Here is an 8,160-nt window from a genome sequence, read left to right on the forward strand (position 1 = left end):
GGGGGGTCGGGGTCGGGGTCAGAGCTAAATCTCGTGGAGTGCGAGTTTTAAGTCTAGGATCCTACCTCAGGTATCCAGGTACTTGTGAAGAAGCCCGGCGCTCTCACCAGGCCTGGCCTGTGAGGGTGTGGCCTTTGTGCTCAGGAACTGCACCAGGAGCCTGAGCGCAGGGAATCCCCGTTCTGCTCCTTGGGGCTCTGGAGTTGCCACCGCTAAGGCAGGGAGCTAGCTGCTCCAGGGGTGCCCCGGAATGGGAGAGACTGACATCGGGATTTCTCCCGGGAGCCCTAGCGAGTCGAGGTTTCCTTCGATGTGGCCAAGGCGAGGGACCCAGAAAAAGGAACTGCTCTGAATTTTGCTTTTTCCCAACCGGTACAAAGGAGCAGGAGTCCTCTGTAGGGCACCCGCGGAGAAAGTAAGAAAAGCCTGCACGTGGAAGGTCTGAACAGGGAGGACCTAAAGGTTGTACAGGGTTCCAAACCCAACCAACCAAATGTTTCCCTATACGGCTACTAGGAACCAGGGATCCACTCTCAGCCAAAGGCACCTCTGGGAGAGGAGCATGCACCTCCTCAGGGAGAGAAGGGTTAAGTGAGGTGCTTACTGTCCTTGGTAGTCACTGTGCCCCCACCCGGAAATAGGGGGCTAGGTGGATAAAAGGGAGGGGAGGCTGCCTCTTCGAAACAGCTGACTAAGCCCCCTCCCGTAAACGGTCTTGCACTCCAGATTGCTGGGGTGCACAGGAGAAAAGAACCTCCCCTTCCTGCATTTGCCAGAGCATCTGGAACCACCAGAAGGATCTACCTGGAAACTGCAAGGTGGGCAGATCCACCTCTGCCTGGTCTCCCAGGTCTAAGAGCTGGGTCTCCCCTCACCCGAGGCCCACACCTCCTAGCTCTGCGTTTCCCTGCGCGCCCTCCAGCTCTGCGCTCCCCAGCCTCCCGGGCGCAGCACAGGGCTCCCCCCACTCCCTCGCTCCGCCCAGGTGCGATTTGTGGAGGGGCGGGGGAAAGTGGCTCCCACCGCAGCCTCCGCTCCTGCGCTCTCCTCCAACCACTTTGGATCCCTGTTTACTCGCTGGGCTCTGGGGACTCCCCTCTACCCCGCACATACGTCTCCCCCTGGGAGGCAGGAGTCCCCTTCCTACACTGCGGCTGTGGAAACATCCTTGACTCCCGAACGCCTGGCAGAGAAGGTGGGCGTGGGTCTACCGACCTGGCTGCGGAGGTGAAGGAACGTAGAAGCAAGCGGGTGCCAGAGAAGAGAGCAGACTATGGTCCTCTTAGGGCATGGAGAAGCATCCCTGGTCCGCGATCTGACCATTCAGTCACCACCCAAGATGCCAACGCATTCAGATTCTCGCGGGGAGGTTTGTTTGCTTATGGGGAGGGAGATCGCCCCATCCCAGGCACTGAGCAGACTGCCTTCCCAAGTACCCAAGGGCCCGGCATTCCAGGGCTCCATTCCTTGTCTCCACGCGTACCCCAGGTATCCAAGCCCCTCCCCCATCTGTATTTACATACCCAGGCCAGCGCCCTCCGGACTCAAATCCCTTTTCCTCTTCGTCAGATGGCCTCTCAGGGCTGGCCCCTCGTCCACATTAGCAGTACCTTTTCATTTCCCTCAACCGTGGGCAGATCTACCCGACCCTCAGCTTCCTCCTCACCGCACGAGCAGCCTTTCCCTCCCTGAGCCACTTACTTCACCCACCCATATCTGCACTTGCAGTTCCCACGGCGCACAGCCGCAAGCCACTCCAAAGGTTTCATTGCCGAGTTGGGGGTGGCGTGTGCAAGGATGGACTGACTTCCATCGCGCTGGACGAAGCTTCAGGGGTGGCCGCAGCCATCCTCCCCGTCCCACCTCTCTTATTTCACCTTCTCTGTCCCTACCGAGCTCCTAGAGGCAGGATGAGCACTGCTGGGTCCCAAATCCTCGCCTCAGGAGCCAGAGCTGCGGGGAGTGAAAAGTCGACTGGCAAAAACACACAGAGAGAAATGGGCAGATGCATATGACAAGAGGAGCTGGGGGAAGGGCGAATGCAAGAACTAAACCTGCAACTTGCACAGCATGGGGTGAGCACCGCGCAGGGAAGGGTCACAAAAGTTTGCAGACTATTGTACAGCAGCCGGCTGAACAGGAGCAAAGAGGGTCGACTGTATCTCACCAGGAGGAGGTCTCTCCCAGGGTCTGCGCAAAAGGGATTGGGGGACTTAGAAAGGCATGGCTTAGAACTGAGGTAATAGTTCTCTACTTGTTCCTTGGAGGGACGGCCTAGGTACCCGGGCAGAGGGATGATCCCGCGCGCTGCGAAAAGCAACAGGCGGCTGCACCTTACCTTGCGCCAGTCCCGGGCCGGGGTGGCTGCTCCATCCTCGTGGCTCAGGGAGGAGGCGTTGGATGCGTATGCTTAGGGGTGTGCGCGCTGCCAGGGCTGCAGCGGCCGCCACCTCCAACCAGCTGCAAGCCGAGCTGCCCACCTGGGACCGGGCCGGCCCGGCGGGCTTGGCTCCGGGCGAAGGCGGCGGGGTTGGTGCGCGGCGGCTGGGTCGCGGGACGCAGGCAGTGCGTGGCGCGGCTGGCGTCTTCGGGCGCCGCCACCGAGCGAGGGTGCGGCCCCAGGCTGCCGTGCGGGGCACGACTTGGCTCGCGTTGCTGCGGCGGCCGCTGCAGACCCTCCCTGCTCCAGGCTCCGTAGCCTTGCAGGAAGAGCAGACAAAGACGCGAGAGAGGCAAAGAGCCGCTTGCCCAGATGCAGTCGGCTCAGTCACTAGAGGGAAATCGCCTCCAAACCCAGCCTGGGGATGAGGGAGGAGGGGCGAGGCGGCTGGGGACTAGAAAAGCAGCAGGGAATTAACGTGACAGTCAGAGTGCAGCCAGCGCCTCGCCGGCGCTGCTCTCTCGCCTCGCGGTTGGGGGGTCCGGAAAGGAGAGAGGGGGCGGGGGCTGAGCGTTGGCTGCAGGAGACCAGCTGAGGTAGGAGTATTAACTCCCTCCGCTGCTCTCGCCTTCCTTCCTCGCACCCCCTTACACAGCTCTACTTGCAGCAGTCTATGGCCCCATTCCTTCCCCTATTTTTCTAACTACTGAGATCACAGCTGAATTAAACTGGTGAAAGGAGCAAAACGTGCAATGGATTGATTGCCCTCCTTGGGGAAAAAGCGGAGGCTTAAAATCAATTCGACAAATGAGTGTTTACTGGGTGCCGAGTACTGTGCTCCTCTATTGTGAGGGAGGATTATGAATAAGGTGCCCCCCTCCCGCCCCAGGCTCCATTGTCAGATCTCAGAATCAGTTTCCCCGGCAGTTCTGGAAGCCCAAAGTTTCGGGGTTGAGTTGTGGTCCCTGATCCCTACCCTCAACCCATCTAGCTTTCTAAAGCAGAAGAAGGTGGGATTCAATTTTCCCTTCTCCTTCCTGGGATGACTTTAATGTGCAGCCGAAATGGAGTCTATTGGCCCCTTAAAAAGCGCGCGCACGCCATTGTGCGTGTGTGTGTGTGTGCGCGTGTGAGCGCGCTCGCGTTTGCGCGTGTGTTTTAAGAGTAAGTCAAATTACTGGTTTTAGTGATGTTCTTATTTCATGATTTTAATTATTTACCATATCTGCACTAGACACCAATTTGGGGCAGAGGAACCCGGCTCTCCAGACTCTACAAATACCTCCTTTTCTCTGAAGCTTTTTTCCACTACCCCAGTCCTCTGACAGAGAGGAAGAAATCTTTCCCCTCTCTTTGCCCTCTCAGAATTTTATTTGCCAATAACTTGCGGAACTTATATATTTATAGATTTGTCTCTTCACTCACATATGAGTATTCCCTGTGCTTTTTGTTTGTTTGCTTTCACTGCAACATCCAGCAGTGTTTTGTATCTAATGGGTACTCAAGGAAAGCTTATCCAGCTGAAGGTCATTTTCTCCTTCAATATGAGCTAAATCTCACTGTCTCTAGAATTAAAGAGACTCCAGGGATGAAACTTTTGATTTAGGGTGTGGTGGAGGGAGCCACACATACAGCTAGACTCACAGTCCCTTTACTGGAAAGGTAAAAAAATATATACATATATTTAATTCATTTTGGTCTCTAGACAATTAGTCTTCTTCCACTGACCACCCACCTCTGTTTCCTGAATTCCCAAAAGCAGAAGAAAACCAAGCTGCTGAACAACTGCATAGAGCAAGGCACATATTTTCAGCTGCCAGCACCTAGAGCAAACCCATTCCAAGTGGAGAATGACCAAAAAATCTTGATTATTTCATGACCTGTGTCAAGTATGTTGAAAGCCTGCCAGTTTCCTCATTTCTATTGAGGCACTCTTATTCTGGATGCATTTTACAACAGTTTGAACAGTGTTACATTGCTGAGAGGTGAAGAAAATTGCTTTGTAGTTTAAGGATATTTAAATTTGCTTGTTTGTTTTCTGTCCCACCTTCTACAAATTACAAGATAGATACCTCAGATCAGGAATGCTCCATGAAAAAGTAGGTCCATAATGCAGGAGATTAGACTAAATGACTCTTAAGCTATCTTCTGTCTCTGAGACATTATGATACTGTGATTTGAAATATTGTGGTTGAAAGTTTGTTTTTTTTTTTAATTTTTTTTTTTTTTTTTTTTTTTTTTGAGACGGAGTCTCGCTCTGTCGCCCAGGCTGGAGTGCAGTGGCCGGATCTCAGCTCACTGCAAGCTCCGCCTCCCGGGTTCACGCCATTCTCCTGCCTCAGCCTCCCAAGTAGCTGGGACTACAGGCGCCCGCCAGGTCGCCCGGCTAGTTTTTTGTATTTTTAGTAGAGACGGGGTTTCACCATGTTAGCCAGGATGGTCTTGATCTCCTGACCTCGTGATCCGCCCGTCTCCGCCTCCCAAAGTGCTGGGATTACAGGCTTGAGCCACCGCGCCCGGCCTTAATTTTTGTTTTTTAAAAGCGATTTTAGAACACAAACATAGATACATTTGGATAGCAGGTATGTAATTTGGTGTAGTTTTTCTGAAGGAAAATTTGGCATTGCTGCTGAAAGCATAACATTTTGCATTTCATTTTCCAGTGACTCTAATTCTTCAAATTCATCCTCAGGAAATAACTGAGGTTGAGCAACAAGATTTATCTACCTGAGTATTCATTGCAGTGTTGTTTATATTAGTGGAAAATTGAAAAGAAACAAAACTAAACTCAAATGTCTACCAAGAGAGGAATGGTAAAATATTTTGTAAATCTATCCAATGGAATATCAGTCAGACACTAAAATGTTGTAGGTGAATAGGTGAATATTATCATGATTTATGGTTGTAATATAATTTTAGTCAAAAATTTCAGGTGCACAAAGTGAGATGTAGAATAGTAAAAAATAAAATCTGGAGTTGACAAATCTGGGTTTGAAACCAGGCATTTCTACTCGCTGACTTTGTGATTATGGACCTGAACCTCCAATACGTAGACCATATAATTGGGTCGATGCTATTTACATTTTAGTATTGTTGCAATTAAGTGAAATAGCATTTATGAAGCACTTAGCATGGTGCCTAATACACAGTAAAATCTCAATATATTAAATAGATTCATTTGGCAAACTCATGTATAAACATGAGGTTAAGGTATGATATATTTTCTGGTAAAAATATATACATATATAGACTCATTTCTATGGTAAGATATACTTCAAAATTACCAGTGGCTATCTCTGCTGGCACTGGGATTTGGGGTGTCTTTTTAAAAAAATAATCCTGTCATAATCATAAAGTAAAATTATATAGTAAATAACAGCAGAATTTGTTTTTAATTTAATTGTCTTTTAATTAAAATACTACTAACTATGGACACAGGAAACCTCTAGATTTGGAAGTTCTCTGTTTTTGTTGATTCATCAACAAGTCATCAACATTACTTGTTGACTGTTGGTGTCACCCATGCTATAAAAAGGATAAACGACAGGGCATGGAGTTTGTCACCTCTGATATAAACTCAGATTTGTTTTGTAGCAACCAGAAGTCAAGTCCAGCTCAGCAAAATATGCTGTTTAATATAAAGAGCTGATTGGTTGCTACCCTTGCCTTGTCTTGACAGCCAATACAGACAGAAGGAGAGAGGAAAAGGAGGGATCAGAAGCTATATTTGTAACTTTTGATTAGTGAACTGGAGAAAGAAGCCTAATGCTGCAGGGCCATGACCTTTGCATCTACTTTAGTGGCCCTTGTGGGTCAGAGAGGGATGGTTTGTACAAGTTGTCTGTGTATATTACAAATGTTATAGAAATACAAAGGGGAATATGATTTATTGGTGTTTTCAGTTTAACTTTCTTTAGAAATAGGGACACACGATTTAAAAATCAGTATGTTCCAGAACATATTTCATGTAAAGGAAATTCTTTGAATTTTAAATTGTATTCCCTCTCTGAAACTCTTTACAGAAATGAAAATGCATTTCTCTGAGCCCAGGAATTGATTTTCTGAAATCTGAATTGTTGGGGTGCCCGAAACTCTGCTGTCTAATGGATGAATGGGATCAAAATGTGAAGATATGATTATCATGAATCCTTTGTACAAGGTGTTCCAGTTAACCACTAATAACAAACTATCCTTAAACTTCTTGGCTTAAAATAACAGCCATCATTTATTTAGCCTGAATCTAGAATTTGGACAAGGCTCACTGAAGAAGGCGCACCTCTGATCCACTTCCCACGTGGCTCGCCATTTACCTGATAGGCTGTGTTGGCTGTTGGCTATTGGTTGAGCATCGGACAGGAGCTGAGAGCCAGAGACCTTAGTTTCTCTCCATGCGGGGGTCTCCATGTGCATCACACCATAAGTTCTCAAAGACTTCCTCACCGCATAGCGGTTGGGTTCACCAGAAGAGCTCCAACAGGGGTCAGACCCTTTCCAGATAATGAAAACCTGAACAGTTTAGTAGTATCAATTGTACAAACTCATCCAGTCTTCAAACAATGTCATAAATTTTAGCCCAGAACATGCCAGGCAAACTGCACCAGTGGACTAACGGATCATTTGAATGATTTAGGCAAATGGATCAATTTTTCTTTTATTTATTGAGATAATTTCATCAACAATTACAGTCTTAGTCAATAAATGAATTCATAATATTTTCTATATCAAAAACTTAATTATGTCTTCACATAGGGAAATTAAATTTCTCATGGTGTTTTTAAAGGCCTCTGCAATTTAACTTTCTTCCCAGTCCTATCTCATCACTTCCTCTAGTCTCTCATATTTATCCATCTTACCTGAGCCTTGTTTTGACTTGTATTAGGGCTCAATGTTGAGAAGTCTCCCTCTCTTACTAGACTCTAAGTTCCTTGAGAGCAGAGACTTTTTCAGTTTATGTCCCCACAACCCTCAGTCCTGAGACATGCATGAAGCATGTGCTTGATATACTCTATCGAAAAAATGAGTAATTCAACATCCCTTGGCTTTCTAATTCAATCATTCATTTTCCAAAATGGCAATATTGGTCATGAGCTACTTCACAGGGAAGCTAATTAATCCCTGAAACTGGAAAATGTTTTGAAGTTCCACAGTATTTTAGAAGCACACAGGAACATTAATATGTGTAATACATACATGATTACTTCCCTGACACATAAATGTTAAATAATCCCTTTTTAATGTGTTTGTTTTAGATGTACTGGACAAATTTGCAGAAAGTAATGTACTGTTGACTCATTTCTACTAATGGATACCTATGTGGACTGAATAAGATGTGATATCTTCTAGCTCTATTATTTGTTTATTTCTCCAACTTTCAGAGCTGCTATTTATACATGCTTCTTGCCAGAAAGGCGACTGTGACATGAGAATCGACCTTCTTGGGGTTCTATGTCTTAACAGATAGTGTGGGTACCTAAATGATTCTAGGAGTGCCCCAGCCACATAATTACTGTGATGTAACTACAAAGCTGCATGATCTAATAGAGAATCCTTGCCCCAAGGTGGAACTGTCTCTTCTCTGGAAATTTTGTAAAAGAAAACTGGGAGGGTTGGGTTAACCTCTCTGGTAGCTAAAGCTGCAAGATATAAATCATAGGTGCAATGAGCAGGTATATTGTCTGCCATGTGGAGAAAGCCACACTGCAGTATGAGTGATAAAGCTGCCACACAGGTACAGATGTGAGAGACAGGGCAATTCCCTGTAGCTTCTATGGCCCTGGATA

General features: G+C 47.4%; 1 protein-coding gene across 8 annotated transcripts in view; it reads right to left on the reverse strand.

Annotated features, from left to right (window-relative positions):
- The window catches only part of LRRC3B (leucine rich repeat containing 3B), a 91,002-nt gene extending 88,232 nt beyond the window's left edge, over positions 1-2,770 (reverse strand). For 2 of the 8 annotated variants that reach the window (XM_017890663.1, XM_017890657.1), the window contains exon 1: positions 66-948. The gene's annotated coding sequence lies outside the window, so the exon portion shown is untranslated. Of the gene's footprint in view, positions 1-65; positions 949-1,215; positions 1,495-1,523; positions 1,661-1,701; positions 2,154-2,338 lie in introns of those variants that run through there. The other 6 variants (XM_017890660.1, XM_017890682.1, XM_017890692.1 and 3 more) reach the window with 6 other exon arrangements.
- Between the last annotated feature and the right edge of the window lie 5,390 nt (positions 2,771-8,160).

The sequence above is a fragment of the Rhinopithecus bieti genome, unplaced genomic scaffold, assembly GCF_001698545.2.
Source record: "Rhinopithecus bieti isolate Rb0 unplaced genomic scaffold, ASM169854v2 scaffold_1682, whole genome shotgun sequence".
Taxonomy (NCBI): domain Eukaryota; kingdom Metazoa; phylum Chordata; class Mammalia; order Primates; family Cercopithecidae; genus Rhinopithecus; species Rhinopithecus bieti.